The following is a 19,182-nucleotide window of genomic DNA, read 5'->3' as shown; positions in this document are numbered from 1 at the left end:
GGCACTAACAGCTGTGTGTTTGTGAAGGAATATGACTACTTCCCAGCCTCTCAACCAAGCACAACTCTCATGTAATGTGCTTAACAATCTGGTGGCTGAATCTGATTTCTCACCTGGAGGAGATTGTGATGAATTCCCCTGAGCTGCCTTTCTGTTTCATTAGATTCCAACTTAATTGAGACAAGGGATGCAGTTTCAGCATTAGCCAACAGAAGCATTATTTTTAAACTCAGACAAGGAGAAAGCACCTTTGCTAGACCAGACCTCCCCTCTTCTGCATGCACCTGGCTGAGAGTTGTGGTATCCCTCTACCTTTCATTCAGGAGAGCAGAGCAAACAATATGGCTTGTAATTATTTGCAATTAGGTATTTTTAAAGTTTTTAAATCATGGAACATGTTTTCTGTATACTTAAAAATAATCTGCCAATTAATATCAATACGTTCTGTGCAAATCTACCACAAAGAGTACTATAGCAGCCTTGATAAATACAGTATCAAAGTACTAGAGACAGGATCTTGCAGTATATTAAAAATGATGCAAATTGTATTTTGGGGACAAGTTCTGGAGACCTTTCAAAAATAAAGGAAAACGATGGGCTTGATTATAGCTGGTCCTTGCGTGGCAGCACACATTTGAGATATAGCAGGTGGCACAATGGAGTAAGGAGCCTCTGGTCCATTCCTTCCTTGACCTGCAGGTGCGCTGCCCAGAATCGCAGCCTCTGTGCTTGAAGGAGCAGAAGAGATGGTACTTAGTTCCTTTCACCTGGGTGCACCTCAATGGAAAAGTGGTGAGGAGGGGCACAGAGTAGGTGGAGACATGCTTCCACCCCTCCAAACACCAGCTGTGTTGCGCCCCTTAAAGGGATGTCAGAGATTACGTTCTCCCCCTGCACAACTGGGAAGCTTCATTTTAAGGCAGAATGTCTCTCGGGGTAAAGTGGCTCTGCATTACACCTACTGCAGTGCTGTGGCTAAGTGCTATGATTTAATCATGTATCGTTTTATATAAAACATCTTGGTAATTTCCCAGTAGATAAATAATGTGCTGCAAGTGCATTGGTTTCTTTGCTCTTTTCCTATTACGGCGTGGCAGTTTAGACACACTTTACAGTGATTTCCATTACAAGTGGACAGTTGCAGTGATACTAATATATTGCTTCTTCTTGAAATGGGAAATACTATAAATACTGCATATTTAACAACTGAGGGTGATACATGTCCAATTTTTAATAACATTCACACTGGTCTATTGTGTTACAAATATCTCTTGCCATGGAAATAATTCAGATCAGAAAAATCTAAATTATTCAAAATTTTCATATTGGTTCTGACTTGAGGTGAAATCCTGGCTCCACTGTAGGCATTAGAAGTTTTGCAATTGACTTCACTGGGGCCAGGACTTCACTCTTGGAGTTTTAAGTATTTTGTTTTGTTTTGTTTAAAAGTCTCTATTATTGCTGTGATGGCATAGGCACATTCCACACCTGAACAATTCAGTGCAACAGACTATGGAATATCTGATGGGATTGTTAGCATTTCAAAATTCAATAGCTGTTAAATCATCCACAGCCTGATGGAATTGACTGAACCTATCATTTTGGAGCAAAGGCAAATAGAATAGCCACAAAACAAAACCTAGAATGTTGCATTCAGTGACATGTACAGAAGTTGAAGTGTTACATATGAAATACTGAAAGGGTTAAACAAATTTTATCAGGTATACATGAAATAGAGCTGACACTTTTAGACTAAGGGTGTTTCTATACTGGGCAGTTAACCCAGGTGATTGGCACCTAGACCTGAGCATCTGGGTTATCCTAGCCTGAGTGTGAGCATTCCCACAGCAAAGCCATGCTCCTATTACAGTATCCTTTCTGTAAAAAGCAACAGAGGGTCCTTGGCACCTTTAAGACTAACAGAAATATTGGAGCATAAGCTTTTGTGGGTGAATGCCCACTTCATCAGATGCAAGTAATGGAAATTTCCAGAGGCAGGTATAAATCAGTATGGAGATAACGAGGTTAGTTCAATCAGGGAGGGTGAGGTGCTCTGCTAGCAGTTGAGGTGTGAACACCAAGGGAGGAGAAACTGCTTCTGTAGTTGGATAGCCATTTACAGTCTTTGTTTAATCCTGATCTGATGGTGTCAAATTTGCAAATGAACTGGAGCTCAGCAGTTTCTCTTTTGGAGTCTGGTCCTGAAGTTTTTTTGCTGTAAGATGGCTACCTTTACATCTGCTATTGTGTGGCCAGGAAGGTTGAAGTGTTCTCCTACAGGTTTTTGTATATTGCCATTCCTGATATCTGACTTGTGTCCATTTATCCTTTTGCGTAGTGACTGTCCAGTTTGGCCAATGTACATAGCAGAGGGGCATTGCTGGCACATGATGGCATATATAACATTGGTGGACGTGCAGGTGAATGAGCCGGTGATGTTGTAGCTGATCTGGTTAGGTCCTGTGATGGTGTTGCTGGTGTAGATATGTGGGCAGAGTTGGCATCGAGGTTTGTTGCATGGATTGGTTCCTGAGTTAGAGTTGTTATGGTGCAGTGCTTGGTTGTTGGTGAGAATATGCTTAAGGTTGGCAGGTTGTCTGTGGGCGAGGAGTGGCCTGCCTCCCAAGGTCTGTGAAGGTGAGGGATCATTGTCCAGGATGGGTTGTAGATCACTGATGATGCGTTGGAGAGGTTTAAGCTGAGGACTGTAGGTGATGGCCAGTGGAGTTCTGTTGGTTTCTTTTTTGGGCCTGTCTTGTAGCAGGAGGCTTCTGGGTACATGTCTGGCTCTGTTGATTTGTTTCTCAATTTCCTTGTGTGGGTATCATAGTTTTGAGAATGCTTGGTGAAGATCTTGTAGGTGTTGGTCTCTGTCTGAGGGGTTGGAGCAGATGCAGTTGTACCTCAGTGCTTGGCTGTAGACGATGGATTGTGTGGTGTGTCCGGGGTGGAAGCTGGAGGCATAAAGGTAGGCGTAGCAGTCAGTAGGTTTTCGGTATAGGGTGGTGTTAATGTGGCCATCGCTTATTTGTACTATGGTGTCTAGGAAGTGGACCTCCCGTGTAGATTGGTCCAGGCTGAGGTTGATGGTGGGGTGGAAGCCATTGAAATCATGGTGGAATTCCTCCAGGGTCTCCTTCCCATGGGTCCAGATGATGAAGATGTCATCAATGTAGCGTAGGTAGAGAAGGGGCGTGAGTGGATGAGAGCTGAGGAAGCGTTGTTCCAGGTCAGCCATAAAAATGTTGGCATATTGTGGGGCCATGCGGGTGGCCCATGGCAGTGCCACTGGTCTGGAGGTATATATTGTCACCAAATTTGAAATAATTGTGCATGAGGATAAAGTCACAGAGCTCAGCAACAAGTTGTGCTGTGTCATCATCAGGGATACTGTTCCTGACAGCTTGTATTCCATCTGTGTGTGGGATGTTTGTGTAGAGAGCCTCTACATTCATGGTGGCTAGGATGGTGTTTTCTGGGAGGTCACCAATGCATTGTAGTTTTCTCAGGAAATCAGTGGTATCACGGAGATAGCTGGGAGTGCTGGTGGCGTAGGGTCTGAGTAGGGAGTCCACATATCCAGACAGTCCTTCAGTGAGAGTGCCAATGCCCGAGAAGATGGGGCGTCCAGGATTTCCAGGTTTGTGGATCTTGGGTAGTAGATAGAATAACCCCAGTCGGGGCTCTAAGGATATGTTGATTTGTTCCTGTGTTAGTGTAGGGAGTGTCCTGAGTAGATGGTGCAGTTTCTTAGTGTATTCTCCGTGGGATCTGAGGAAAGTGGCCTGTAGAATTTGGTATTGGAGAGCTGTCTGGCAGCCTCCTTCTGGTAGTCAGACCTGTTCATGATGACAACAGCACCTCCTTTATCAGCCTCTTTGATGATAATGTCAGGGTGGTTTCTGAGGCTGTGGATGGCATTGCGTTCTGCACGACTTAGGTTATGAGGCAAGCGATGTTGTTTTTCCACAATTTCTGCCTGTGCACGTCGGCGGAAGCATTCTATGTATAGGTCCAGACTGTCATTTCGACCCTCAGGAGGAGTCCATGTGGAGTTCTTCTTCCTGTGTTGTTGGTGGGAGGGTATCTGTGTATCAGTGCGCTGTTCAGTGTTATCTTGAAAGTATTCTTTGAGTCGGAGGCGGCGAAAGTAGGCTTCCAGATCACCACAGAACTGTATCATGTTCGTGGGGGTGCTGGGGCAAAAAGAGAGTCCCCAAGATAGGACAGACTCTTCTGCTGGGTTGAGTGTGTAGCGGGATAAATTGATGATATTGCTGGGTGAGTTAGGAGTACCCTTGTTGTGGCCCCATATGGCAGGTAGGATTTTAGACTTTCTGTAAAAAGCGACAAAGAGTCCTGTGGCACCTTATGGACTAACAGACGTATTGGAGCATAAGCTTTCGTGGGTGAATACGCCATGCGTCTGACGAACTGGGTATTCACCCACAAAAGCTTATGCTCCAATACATCTGTTAGTCTATAAGGTGCCACAGGACTCTTTGTCGCTTTTTACAGATCCAGACTAACACAGCTACCCCTCTGATACTAGTATCCTTTCTGTTTCTGCACTCACCAGTATGTGTGTAGGGGCATAACCCATGGTTCTTTGTGCTGAAATGAGTTCTTAAGGGAGAACTCATCTGTCCTTTTGGGGGGAATCATGGGAAGGGCATTAGAGGATTACCAGGACTCACATGATTTTTCAACAGTGTGACTTATTTGGCTAAGAAGGAAGAGGCCCTGATAGTTTATGGAGTCCCAGAAAATCCTTTTTGGCAAAAAGGTGTCATTGTTAAACATTACATCCCAGAGCAGATTTATATCCATTCTTTTATAAATTTTCTTTTTCAAAATATTAGAAAAGATTAGTCCATATTGTGAAATAATGTTTTGGCAAAGAACATTTAAAAATAACGAAATCATCTTTTAAGTTACACACGCATCTAAAAAGCATCTTATCTGAGTGCTAAGTTGGTACACATGCAAATTAAAGGAGACAAATGGGTTTCTTTTACACTTACTTTAAAAAGAAATTGTCAACCTGTTGAACTCCATGGTGCTGCTCAGAGTGCAACTGAATGTTAAGGAAGAGAGAGATGGAAAAGCCCTTGGGAGTGGAGGATTGTCCTCTTTCCCTGATACATATGTTAGGGTTGGTATCCCTGAAAACAGGGTTTTGTAAGGTAAATTCTGACGGACAGCATTGCTACAATACACGTGTACATTTACAAAAGCATTTATGAAATATTTTAGTGTGCGTATGTTACCAGTCATATTCCTTTACAAACGAGAGCAGCAGTGATTGGGTCATTATACATTCAAGTGCTATGAAATGCATCCTAAAAATCTGAGACTCAGCTGAATCCCTTTAAAAAAAAATCAGGTCCTAAATGTACAAAATAAGAAGTTATACAGTTCTGAAATAAATGACATTCTTGAAGTAGAGTTACTGTAATTTAAATAAAAAGAAGAACAGGAGTACTTGTGGCACCTTAGAGACTAACAAATTTATTAGAGCATAAGCTTTCGTGGACTACAGCCCACTTCTTCGGATGCATAACATGATATGCATCCGAAGAAGTGGGCTGTAGTCCACGAAAGCTTATGCTCTAATAAATTTGTTAGTCTCTAAGGTGCCACAAGTACTCCTGTTCTTCTTTTTGCGGATACAGACTAACACGGCTGCTACTCTGAAACCTGTAATTTAAATGCAGTACGTGAAATAATACTTCACACACACTATGGCTACATCTACATTTGAGCCGGGTGATGTGATTCCTTGTGTAGATGTACCTGTGCTAGCTCTGCTCGAGGTGGGGTGCTAAATATAGAGTGTAGCTGGAGTAGCACAGACGGTGGCTCGGGCATGCTATCTCGCTAGCTCAAGCGGAGCTAGCCTGGGTATGGTCACTTGAGCTGGGAATCTCATCTCCCAGCTCCAACGTAAATGTAGCCTCAGGATGAAATCTTGGTCCCATGGATATCAATGGCAAAACTCATGCTGACTTCAGTGGGGTCAGGAATGCACCCATAAGATAAAATCCTGGCGTAAACATCAAAGCCAGCATATGGGCTGCAGCTCCTAGCTCAGCGTGCTGTAAAGTGAGGCTAGTAGGACAAATCCTGCCATCCTAGGGCAGGCTGTTATATGCAGGCCGGTCTCATTGTGCTGCAGAGAGCTTTTTACTACTCTTTACTGGACATACACTTTCCAAAGAGTCCCTAAACACATCACCAAATTTTGTACTAACTGTTTCCCTCAGCCTGAACCCTTTGAGTGAACATTGTGTGTGCTGTCTCTTTAATGGGAGTTATCCAACACTGTGTTATGTATGCCTAGGAAGATTATCTGTAGGACACACATTTTAGTTACACTGCTTTCACGCAGAGACTTGTGGCTCTTTATATTTTTTCTCCTTTACTCACCTGTGTAGACAGGGAGTTGGAGGCATGTTAGAATTGGCATATTGTTCAGTTCAACCCAAGCCTTGTAATAATGGCAAGTACAGTTTCTATGTAATTTGGTCCAATCTTTTTATCACAAAATGCATTTGAAAATCTCTTTGCCAAAGGTAGTGGAATTACTGGAGCTGAAAATACCCACATGACTTTAAGTAGAAACAGACCGTGTCCAACCCTTACACGTTATACAATGAAGAGCTCTCCTCACCGTACGTGGCTTGCAGAAGGACCAGGCAGAATTACTGGCAGAGCAAAAATGCTGGTCTGCCCCAACACACATTAGGAGTGTGCAGTGTTCCAAATGTGGTAGAAGAAAGGAGGCATGTTCATAGTAGAATGGTACAGTCTAGGCCTATCTACTGTTATATCTATCTAAGGTACTTATATAGCCCCCATTATTGTAGTATCTAAGCACCTCAGGGTTTTTAATTTATCCTCACAACAGTGCTATTATCCCCATTTTACAGGTGGGGAACTGAGGCACAGACTAAGTTTGACCCAAGGTTATGCCGGAAGTCTGTGGCAGAGTAGGGAATTGATCTGTGGTCTCCAAAGTCCAAAGCTACAGCCCTAATTACTGGACCATTGTTCCTCTCCCCCTCAGAATGTAGAAAGTCCAAATAAAGCCGAACTTCCATGGGTTGCGGGGCAGCGGGGCTATTTTCTCTCTAACTCTGCACTCCCTGTTCTATATGGTGCCTCTCCCCATGGCAGTTTAGAGAAATAGTGTGGGATGTGGTGTAGGGATTGGCAGTGAATTCACCACTCCACAGCTCCAGAAGCCTTATACCTCCAGGCTGTGGGTATTGAAAGAGATTTACAGGAAAACCAGCTAACACGAGGGTATAAGATGAGCAGTATCCCCATCTAAGTGTGCCACCAATATCCCTTATACCTTCCTGTTAGAAACTTTTGTCTGGTGTGTGCCACCTTCCAGCCACTCTTTAGAATTTTCATAATTTGTCTGTGTCTGTTTTCAGCATTTGTAAAATGGGGATAATAATTAGAGCTGGCTGAATAGTGGAGCCAGTTATTCAGGAATAACTTATTCAACATTTGGCACAAAACAATCATCAAATCACTTCAACAAATAATGTTTGACCATCTTAGACAGCTGGTTGAATAATGTGAAAAATCATTCACTGAATAATTTAAGGGACAAAAAGATGCCAAAATCTGTCAAATAAACTTTGGGGAAATTATTTGGTCAGCTCTCCTGATAATACTTGCAGAGCTTAATGAGGATTAATTTTAGTACGATGCTATACTTCGAATATGTAAAATGATAAATGCTATTCTTTGCTCTCTGCAATCATATGGTCCACAGTTCAATTAAATACTTGCCCTTTTTCTGAGCATGTTTTACATGTATTTTGTTATTACATCATTGGAGTCTAGAAACACACATCTAAAAATAGATGCATTTGTTACTTCACTACCTGAAATTATCATTACATTGTTAATTTAGATTAGTATTTTCTGATATATATTTATGTCCCTAATGTAAAACAAGGTTCCCACCAAAAAATTTGAAATATAAATTCACAGTAGTTGAAAACATTTTCTAAATATCTAAATACCAGTTAACTCCTTTGAAAGATACTTTGTCATATCTCATTTACTGTGACGATGAGAAATTCCAAATTGAATTAATAGGAATTGCTGTTCCTCATGGCACGCATGACTTCGAATCAAAATACATGACAAATACATGTGTTTCAGCTGTGGGAGGCCACCAAACTGCCATCTGACTTCTAGCTTGTGGTATGTCAGAGTTCAAAATCAAGTGTGTGATATTCTTTTTATTTCAAGGAGTTACATTATTATTATGCATTAATTATTTTATATAACAGTATAAAAAGTACTCATTATTCTTGCCACAAATTCATGAAGTAAAGAGGGCCAAATTCTAGTTTTCATTGTGGTTTGTGGACAAGGGTATTAATTGAATTGTAGCTCTTTAAGGCCAGAAAGGGAGCATTTTGATTATCTAGTTATAAATTGAAATACAGCATATTGCTTAGAAAGATATCCAGTCCTGATTTAAAGTCTTCATATGATGGAGAATGCATCACATCTCTAGATAACTTGTTTCAATGGTTAATTACCCTCACTGCTAAAAATTTGCACCTTATTCCTAGTCTGAATTTGTCTAGCTTCAGCTTCCAGCCATTGCATCTTGTTATGTGTTTTGTCTTCTACATTACAGACCCCTCTACCATCAGATATTGAGAGCTATATACTACTGTCAATGAACATCAAAACATTCACTGATATTAATGAAGGTTTACGCAAAAGACCAGGGGTAGAATATGTTTTTTATGTAATAACTAAATTGATTGCCATTTATTATTTTTATTCATAATAAATTATTGCTTCCCCATCCTTCATTCTCTTTTTCTCCCTCTTCTCAGTCTTGGTGTGCTTTCTCTGTTCTCACTGCATTTCCTTTCTTCCTGCATCTTCCAGTTGAGTTGCTCCCTTTTCCATACTCTAGCCTCTAAAACAATCAACCATGAAATTGTTAATGATGACACTGAAGTGTCATCACTGGGCATAAGAGCTGGTACTCTAATGACATCAGCTGCATGTCAGACAGTTCACATCTCTGATTCATTGTTTCCACTGTTCACTGATTCAGGAAGGTTACACTTCTTCAGTTTCACTCAGTTCATACTAGATGTTCTTCATCAACCGTGAGGTCTAGAAATGTCTTTTTTAAAGTGAAACTTTACATTCTGAATATGTCCTGCAGTAAACGTAAATACATAAAGTGGGCTGGATCTGGCCTGGAAGCTGTAGGTTTGACCTCCTGCTGATTTATGGGTGCTTCTTACATCATTTAGATAAAGAAGATAATCAAGGGCATATGCTTCAGAAATCTCTACAATGAATGGATCAGACTCCCTGAAGGACCAGAATCAGAATCAGGATTAGCAGCCAGGAGAGTAATTTTGAAAGGCAGTCCCACCACCTACAATCAGTGAAATGCCGTGACAGAGAATTGTTCTTTGCATCACAACTGGACAGACTAGACCAGTGGTGGGCAACTTCCGGCCCATGGGCCACACGCAGCCCATCAGGGTAATCTGCTGGTGGGCCACCAGACAGTTTGTTTACATTTGCACGGCCACACACAGCTCCCAGGGGCCATGGTTCACCATTCCTGGCCAATGGGAGCTGCAGGAAGTTGTAGCCAACACATCCCTGTGACCCACACCGCTTCCCGCAGCTCCCATTGGCCAGGAACGGCAAACCACAGCCACCACAGTGGGTGGCCATGCAAATGTAAACAAACTGTCTGGAGGCCCGCCAGCAAATTACCCTGACAGGCTGCAGGTTGCCCACCACTGGATATGCAGTGAGAGGATTACAGTGCTAAGAGTCTACCACTGAGAATATCTTGCAGCTGGTTCCTTTGAATAAACACCCACCTCTGAGACCAACAGCTTGATCGCAAGTGTTGGGATGAGGAAATGGGGAAGAAGTATTTTTGATACCCTTCCCAGCTCTACAGATGGTAGCCACATTAAACAGCACCTGTACATGAAATGGTGGCTAGTGCAGAACATGTAGGACAAGAGTAGAATGGTTTGGGATGGAAGAGCAATTACTCATCATAACTCTATGGGAGCTTTCAGGAAGGAATGGGTTAAGCTACTATGACCAATGATGCTCACTGATCTTAAAGAATCAACATTTAACCTCTGCCTGTACTCCTAAGAAAATGATCAGACACCAAAACTAGCATTGACTCCACCACCACAAGTTACCATGAATTCATCACTAGCTCAAATGACTTGTCCATGGGGACCATTAAAAATCATTCTCCAGATTGAATGTAGCTTTTGGAAAAGACAAGATAGTCTTGATAACATGTCACTGCTCCACATCAAAGATAGAGTAACCTGTGCACCTAAAGTGAAATTCCTTGAACAGGCTCTTGGCCATTCAAAGACTGCATAAAATGTGTATATTGTGCTGAAAATGCTAATAAATAGTGATGTCTATGAAAGTACATAATATGTCTTACTTTCTGAATGTCATCAGGAATATCTGAAAATCTCTCCATTGTTTCTTTTTATTTTCTAAAGCTAACTTAAAGAATGAATGGAGCCCAATTTTCAAATTTAGATTACTAAAATTCCAGATTTAGGTACTTAGATGCCAAATACTAGTATTTTATGCCAACTTGTGTGATTAATCTCGTGAATCAGGCATGTATATATGAAAATCAGGCTCTTATTCTAAAGAGGAGATGAAGTTAGAAAAACAGTTAACTTTTGGGAGTGTGGGAGCAAAGATTCACATAAGAAATAACTGACTAGTTTCAAGTGCTTAATCTAAGGCTGAAAGGGACCTTCAGAGATCATCTAAATCAGCCCCATATGCTGAGGCAGGACCAAAAATGCCAACACTATCCCTGACAGGTGATCAGCTAACCTGTTCTTAAAAACTTCCTATTCCAGTGCTTAACTCCTTATAATTAGATTTTTTTCCTAATGCCTAACCTAAATCTCCATTGCTAGAGAGTAATCTGGTTGCTTCTTGTCTTATCTTCAATGAATATGGAGAGCAATTGATCACCATTCTCTTTACCATATTTGAAGACTGTTATCAGGTCCCTCTTCAGTCTTCTTTTCTCAAGACTAAACACAACCGACTTTTTTAACCTTTCCTCATAGGTCAGGTTTTCTAAACCTTTTTCCATTTTTGTTGCTCTCATCTGAACACTCTCCAATTTGTCCACATCTTCTTAAAGTGTGGTGCCCTAAACTGGACAAAATACTCTGAGGCCTCACCAGTGCCAAGTAGAGCAAGACAATTACCTCCCTTGTCTTACATACAACGCTCCTGTTAATACCACCTCCCTTGTCTTACATACAATGCTCCCATTAATACCAGAGTGATATTAGCATTTTCGCAACTACATCACAATGTTGAGTCATATCTGTGATCCATTGTAACTCCCAGTACTATCGCCTAGCCAGTTATTCCCCATTTTGATTTTTCCTTCCTAAGTGTAGTACTTTGCACTTGTCTTCATTGAATTTCATCTTGACGGACCAATTCTCCAATTTGTCAAGGTTGAATTCTCCAAAGTGCTTGCAACTCCGCTCAGTTTGGTGTCATCCACACATTTTATAAGCATACTTTCCACACCATTTTCCAAGTCATTAATGAATTGTACCATATAGACCTCTGCAGGACCCTACTAGATATGTTCTGCCAATTTGACAGTGAACCAATGAAAACTACTCTTCGAGCATGGTCTTTCAAACAGTTATGAATCCACCTTATAGTGGTATCATCAAGACCACATTTCCCAAGTTTGCTTACATGAGTATATTCTCATCCTAGTGTATTGGAATTATATAGATGATTTTTTGCATATGAAAATGATAATATATCCCATAAAATTGCTTTTCTACTCCTTCTAGTTCATGCCATAATTTTGCTTTCGCTTCCTGCTCAGCAATATTATTCACTATATTGCAGTTGGGAGGCTGAAATATAATTTGATCAAACAAACTCTGAGGTGAATAATGATATGCCTCAGCTGCAGCTCATTAGAACTGATTTCATTTTTCCAAATTATATTACAAGGGCAGCTTATCAGCCAGTCAGTGTATTCCTCGATGAAATGACTGCTCTGCTTCCAGACAACATATTACCTCCTCTGCGAGTTTACTGGTTCATCTCTTTTTACGTGGTTGCAGGGTAGAGCAGACTCGGTTATTTTGCAGTGATTTGAACTTGTAGTTCCCTTATTGCTGTCCCGTCCAACTCATACTTTAGTTCATGTTGAATCATCTTACCATTCCCAGGCCTGTGGGCTCAGGGAGTTGCAGCAGTAGACCCCGTTCTGTCACCTTCATAGCTTGGCAAGAGGTTGCAACATACGCTTTTTCGCTCATCTCTCAAAACATCTGATCAGTGCCATCTGTGCTCCCCCTTTCCCTGGTTGCACATTTTGCTTCCTTTAATTTCCTGTCTCTGGCTCCCCCCTGTGCTGAACTCAATGAGGAAGCAGCCAAGAAAGAGAAAAAGAGGACCAAGAAAAAAAAGGCAACTACTGGCTACCATTTAGCAATTATAAGTGAGGGGTGCGGGCTCTGGGAGGGAGTTTGGGTGTGGGAGACAGTGCGGGCTATGGGAGGGAGTTTGGGTGCAGGAGGGGGTTCAGGGTATGGGGTCTGGGAGGGAGTTTGGGTGCAGGCTCTGGGCTGGTGCAGGGGGTTGGGGGCGTGGGCTACGCCTGGGGGGCACTTACCTCGGGCGGCTCCTGAAAGTGACTGGCACATCCCTTTGGCAGCGGCTCCTAGGCGGGGGGTGGCCAGGGGGTCTCCATGAGTTGCCCCTGCCCGCAGGCTCCGACCCCGCAGCTCTCATTGGCTGTAGTTCCCGGCCAATGGGAGCTGCGGAGTTGGAGCTCAGGGCAAGGGCAGCATGTGGAGACACCCCTGCCCTCCCTCCCCTAGGGGCCGCAGGGACGTGCTGGCTGCTTCTGGGAGTGGCACAGATCAGGTAGGCAGGAAGCCTGCCTTAGCCTCGTTGCGCTGACGGACTTTTAGCACCTAAAATCTCCCGGTTTGGAGTTAAGGGAGGGAGTGGGAGAAGTTGATCAGTGTTGCCCACAGACCCTCAGAACCCCGCAGTCCCCAGTTTCAGAAATGCTGCTCTAATATACATTCAAATTAGTAAAAAATAAATGTTCCCTCTTCCCCTCCAAGCTCTATGTCCCCTCTTTCCTCTAGAAATCCTACATTAAAAGAAAGCCTGAGGGCAAAAAAGACTTATCCTTGCTTTGGCCCCTAGGCTGGCCATATGAAAGGACTAGAGAGGCATAAAAGGGCCCTAAAAGCCCTGTGTAGCAGGGTGATTACCCCACTCCTGTCTGAGGGGTTTAAAACAGCCCTGGCAGAGGGCTGGGGCAAAGGGAAAAGCTACTGGGCTGATTGGGGAAGTAGCCACAGCTGGGCCACATCCCAATCAGGCCCCAGCTGGCCTGTATAAGAAGGCTGGGAGCCAGGAGCTCAGCAGTCTCTCTCTATCTCCAGATAGAGAGAAGGGCCTGGTTGCAGGGAGTGAGACACAGAGTACCTGAGTGGAGCAGGGCTGGGGACAGGCTGAGGAGCTGGGGAGCTCCAGCCTGGATAGCCCCAGGCTGTGGCCTGGTAATAGGCCAAGGCGTACTGGGGGTTGCAGAGGGCAGCCCAGGGCTAGGCCAAGGCAGCAGGTCCAAACCCAACCTTGCCGATGATGAGTGGCCTATACTGTAGTCTACCCCAGAGAGTTGGGGCTAGTTGGTGACTGGCAGTGGCCTTATCCTGTGGTGAGGTGGGGTTAGTGGGTGGGGGTTCCCCAGGGAGGGGAGACCCAGTGTGTGTGGGTATTGCCAGGGGGCAGCACCCAGAGCAAGGGGCACTGGGGTCCTGGGAGGAGCATGGGGCCAGTGCAGAGGACAAGGTGGATCACCACCCTGCAGAGGGCGCTCCAGAGGCTGGTGAGCTAATTCCCTGGATGACCAGCAGGAGGTGCCGCAGGAGTGAGTCCATGCCTGATTACACCTTGACTCTAGCTGTGGGAAGATTCCCCAATGTTGGTAACCCAGAAAGCTGCCTCCTGAGGATCCCCTCACAAGCCCAGGTGTGCTGGGGTGAGGCTTAGGGATTGGGATAAAGGGCTGTGCAGGGGATACTGGGTGGTCCTGGGAGTCTGCTGTAACTTAGACAGGCCTCCAAGGCATTCTATATTACAACAAGCACCTCTCCAATCCCCAGGGCAGCCAGGATCAGGAGGGTGCAAAGGTGGTTGAAATCACCAAAGCCCCTGCATCTCTTTGCCTTTCTTCCCTTCCATTTCTGTACCTCCTCTCTTTAAATCCCATGTAACATCAATAAAGTTTCCTGCCTCACCATCCCCAATCCCTCTTATCACGTCTGCTTTCAAAGAAAAAAAGTGAAGTGAACTTTTCTCCTGTTGTTTCTGCCGCTGCTCGCTAATGCTGAGTTGTGCTACAGCAGTGATCAGCTCTGAGTGCTCCCTGATCACATTGATATTCTGAGCCAACCAACACTGCAGCCGACAGGTGAACTCCACTACAGAGGGTAAAAGAAAGATGAAGGCCATTTAAGAACTAGATAAAGAAAGCACTCATGCAGTTGTTCCTTAAAGTCTATCACCACAGTAAAACCGTTCACTGTAATGTACCTTGCAGAATGATTTCAGGAATTTGGCTAGGCTCTTGGAAAACAGTGGTTACAGTACATTACACTTAACATAATCATCCCTCTGTTACCTTTTGCTCTCCCCACCTGTTTGCTGTTTCTCCCTGTTGTTTCTCATCTTGTACTTAGATTATAAATTCTTTGGAGCAAGAACCATGTTTTTGCTGTGTATCCAATGTGCCATGATGGAGCCCCAATCTGACTTATGGTCTCTGGACACTACTGTAATATAATAATAATGTACTCAAATGGGGCCAAATTCTGATTACCTTGTACACACAAACAAGGTGACTAGGATTTCGACCACCACATCAATATATAATCAGATAAATGCATAATTTGCCTATATTAATGAGAGGGAGAGAGAGCTTAAGGAGGATTCCTGATAAACAGGATGTTCTGTGTAAAAAGAAAGACAAATTATTCGAAGTACGTCCCCTCACTATACCACCCCCCAGCTTTGGCAGTTCCCTCAGTATGGAGAGCCATGAGAGACTTATCTCCCCCTCTCCCCCGCAAGCAATGCTATGTCTGTCATAAAATGAAAACAAACCTTTCAGACTCTTCATTCTCTTTCCCCTCAACTCCTGCTCCTGTCAACTTCCATTATACATGGATAATGCAAAAACGTAAAGACATGCCCTCTGGTTTAAAAAAGAAACAAGCCCAACCACCTCTCAAACAGCATTCCAATGTGAGCTGAATTAATCACAGATAATTGCAGTTCTAAGTGGCAATACTTAAAACATCATATAAATCCGGTTCAACAAACTCAGTGACAAATTGAACAAGAACAAAAATGAAAAACAAAAGAAATGGAACGTTTGGATTGTGTCCCCCAAAACCATTTCTTCCACTATTGGAGAAAAATCCTACAACCTTCCTATTCATAAATTTTATTGGAGAACTTAAATGTAGAAGCTTAATCGTGGCCATCTGTACTAAGGAATGCATCAATGCATACCCCCTAAAAATCAATTACTATATTTGTGCATTTGTATGTAGTAGTCAAAATCAATCCTAGGGGAATGCAGCTGCACATGATGCTTCTTTGATGACCAAAGCTCTAGGGCTGGAATTAGTGGCAATAAAGCAATTAATAATAGTATAATAAAAAGAAGACTGTGGAATGGGTGACAGTTGTAAAAATCTCTTGAAAGCCTCTTATTGGGGGATAGAGGAAGGGCAATTAGAATTTAGGAGCCCTCTGGGCAATTAGCATTCTTCATCTAACAATATACAAGAGCAGCACCAGCAGAAGCTGATTTTCTGAGATTTTCTGCAACACACACTGTATGGCAAGGGCAGAACACATACAATTTGTCTGGTTTATATGCAAAGATTCAGCTTGCCAGTGAACTATGTGTAGTACTATGTATGTTGTGTTGGGGCATGCATGCTCATACACTCCTTTTTCTTTCAATACACTGTTTTGGTAACTGAATGACACCAGGGGCAGAAATGCTCTATACAGTGAAAACAATTCTCCTCTTATTTATACCAGTGTAAATCAAGAATAAGTTCACTAGAGACAATAGAGTTGCACAGATGTAAACCTGATGCATGTGAAAGGAGAATCCAGTAACTCCACAGAACAGATGCAGTGGCCGTTTCTACGTTTTTCTTCCAGTGAGCTTCCAGTTATAACTGTGAGGGACCACATCTAGAGCAGTGGCTCTCAACCTTCCCAGACTACTGTACCCATTTCAGGGGAGTCTGATTTGTCTTTCGTACCCCCAAGTTTCACCTCACTTAAAAACTCCTTGCTTATAAAATCAGACATAAAAATACAAAAGTACACTAGTAGTGAAAAATTGCTTACTTTCTCATTTTCACCTTATAATTATAAAAAATGGAATATAAATATTGTACTTACATTTCAGTGTACAGTATATAGAGCAGTTTAAATAAGTCGTATGAAATTTTAGTTTGTACTGACTTTGCGAGTGCTTTTTATGTAGCCTCTTGTAAAACTAGGCAAATATCTAGATGAGTTGAGTACCCCCTGGAACACCTCTGCATATAAACTGATCACTTAGAATCTTTTATCATTTGTTCAAATATTTGTTGTTCGGAGTCTTTTTAGACTGAGTATAGCTATTCAGATTTGCTGTAACTATAGTACTGTATATAAATTATCAGTCTGATACTAGGGACCTAGGTTTGACATTGTCAAGGTTAATTTTTATACCCTTTAGATGGGTCATAGATGCTGACAAATCAAGGGATGTAGACAGGATGAACTCTGAGTCAATGTCCAGCTAAACAGTTCAGTAATTTTTTCTAGTATGTAGGTATGCCATACATGCTGCTAGAGGCAGGGCTGACAATTGAAGTATCACTTTAACAGCTGCTTCATTTCACCATCTCTTGGCTCATAAACTTTATTTTCAATGAGCTTGCCTGGAAGGCTACTAAAAAATGACCTCCACAGAATGCTAGAAGGACCTTGAGTGTTGTCCAGAGTAACTTTCTTGGGCAATGGAAGGCAGTGAATAATCCTGTGGCATAGACAATAACCAGGATGTAAAGAAAAATATTAACTCTTATTGTCTGGGCCTTCTGATGAGAACAATCTGTATCCTCACCCTGAGGCTGTGTCTACAGAAGGAATTTTTCTGTTGGTTGATGTAGTTAATCCACCATCCGAAAGGTGGTAGCTACATTGACGGAAGAATTCTTCCATCCACCTAGCTGCAGCTAGGCTGGGGATGAGGTCGGCCTAATCATGGTGCCCAGGGTGCTACATTCTTAACTCCCATTAAGCCTGACTGTCACTCACAGTACACATGCAGAGTACTAGTCATATGGGGCCAGATCCTCAGGTGGTGTAAATTTACATAGCTCCATTAAAGGTAATAGAACTATGCCAGTTTACGCCAGCTCAGGATCTAGCCTGTGATTAAAGTGGTGTGTAGCAGCTACATGCCTAACATTAGTAATCCATTCAAGGTATTTGTCTGCAGATTCATGCAGTACTGTGAAAATATGCTCAGTTGCTTCACACAACAGCAGTGAACCTGCATGGCATGGAAAGGGGTGCAATGGGGATTTGAGAACCATACTACAGTAGGAGAACAAGGGTAAAGTGCAGTTATGGAAATGGCAGTCAGCATCTTGCACCACTTTCTGCATCACATGCAGACACACACCACATTTGCTATGCAGCCCGGACTCAAATCAGGGGTGATATAAATGGTAGCATACATTATATTTTGCTAAGATACATTGGTGGTGGGGAGGTTGCTGTATCTTCCTGTTTCCTCCTGCTGCACCCTTCCACTAACTCTCACTCATTTGCACTCACTTTCACTGCCTCACGATATTGTAACTTCCTCCACCATTTATGCCACTCCTAAATTTGGCCCCCAAATTTAATACTTACCACTCTTTAGTCTCATAAAATCCCATTGCCCGGGAGAACATTAGTGTCGGCAAAGCTCCTGCTGCTGGGACCATTTTTACCACCATGTCAGCATGTAGTAAAAATGTGTCTTGCTTTGGGAGCTATGTCCGTGCTAGGGCTCCCACTGGTACAGCTCCAGGGTTGTAAAGTTCTGTAGTGTAAACACACCCCTACAGTGTCTTATATGTTCAAGAGCTTTAAAGACATTAAGGGAATTAATGTTGTTTATTATTTGTACTGTGGTAGCGCCTAAGGACCCCAGTCATGGATCAAGACCCAACTGTGCTAGGTGCTGAATTAAGATGGTCTCCACCCCCAACAGTCTATAATCTAAGATGAAAGATGACAAGTGGATACATGAATGGGTGGACACAAGATAACAATAAGACAATAGTGGTCAATATGATAAGCAGTGGTCACAGCTAGCCACCGTTGAGTGGGTAGCTGAGTAGGCATCAAGACAAAGGAGATCTTCAAAGAGGACAACCAGGTGGCTTTGTTGATGCTTTCAGGGACCTCAAAGCCACCTCACCATCTTCTTTCAAATCCCTCCTTAAAACTCTCCTCTGTTGCCAAGCCGACAAAAAACATAATATCGTTAGGCAGCTGGTAGCCACTGCTAGATTTTGTCACAAGGACACAGCCTATAGTGCCTCTTGTTAGGCCCTACAGTAGGAGCATTCCATGAGGGAGATGTGGCCACAATTTCTTCTCTGCTTTCCCTTGCTCCTGGGGTAGTAATATTTTATATCAGCATATATTGCTACCAGACCACCCCCACACAGACATAGGAGGGCTGGAGACAAGGCTCCCCCCTATTACCACCCTCCCCACCCACTCCTTGTCGGTTTCCAAAAGGAAGTAACCATGTCTAGGTAGCCCAGGTAGAGATGTAAGCCAGGTTCTTACTCTCTTACAAAAGCATGCAGTCAAGTTTAACTCTAGCTAATTAATATTGGAGCCCCCATCTCTCAGTTATGTAGATAGGTATTATCTTTGTTTTACCGGTGGGGATGCAGGGGTACAGAGAAGTTAAGTAACTTGCCCATGGCCATAGAGTCAGGAGCACAGTCAAGAACA

General features: G+C 43.0%; 1 protein-coding gene across 7 annotated transcripts in view; it reads left to right on the top strand.

The window, feature by feature from the left end:
- Positions 1-19,182, top strand: part of ADGRB3 (adhesion G protein-coupled receptor B3) — a 600,799-nt gene that overhangs the window by 280,132 nt on the left and 301,485 nt on the right. The gene's annotated exons all lie outside the window — the stretch shown is intronic.

This window comes from Malaclemys terrapin, chromosome 3, assembly GCF_027887155.1.
Source record: "Malaclemys terrapin pileata isolate rMalTer1 chromosome 3, rMalTer1.hap1, whole genome shotgun sequence".
NCBI lineage: Eukaryota > Metazoa > Chordata > Testudines > Emydidae > Malaclemys > Malaclemys terrapin.
This window is presented reverse-complemented; position numbering and strand designations above follow the sequence as displayed.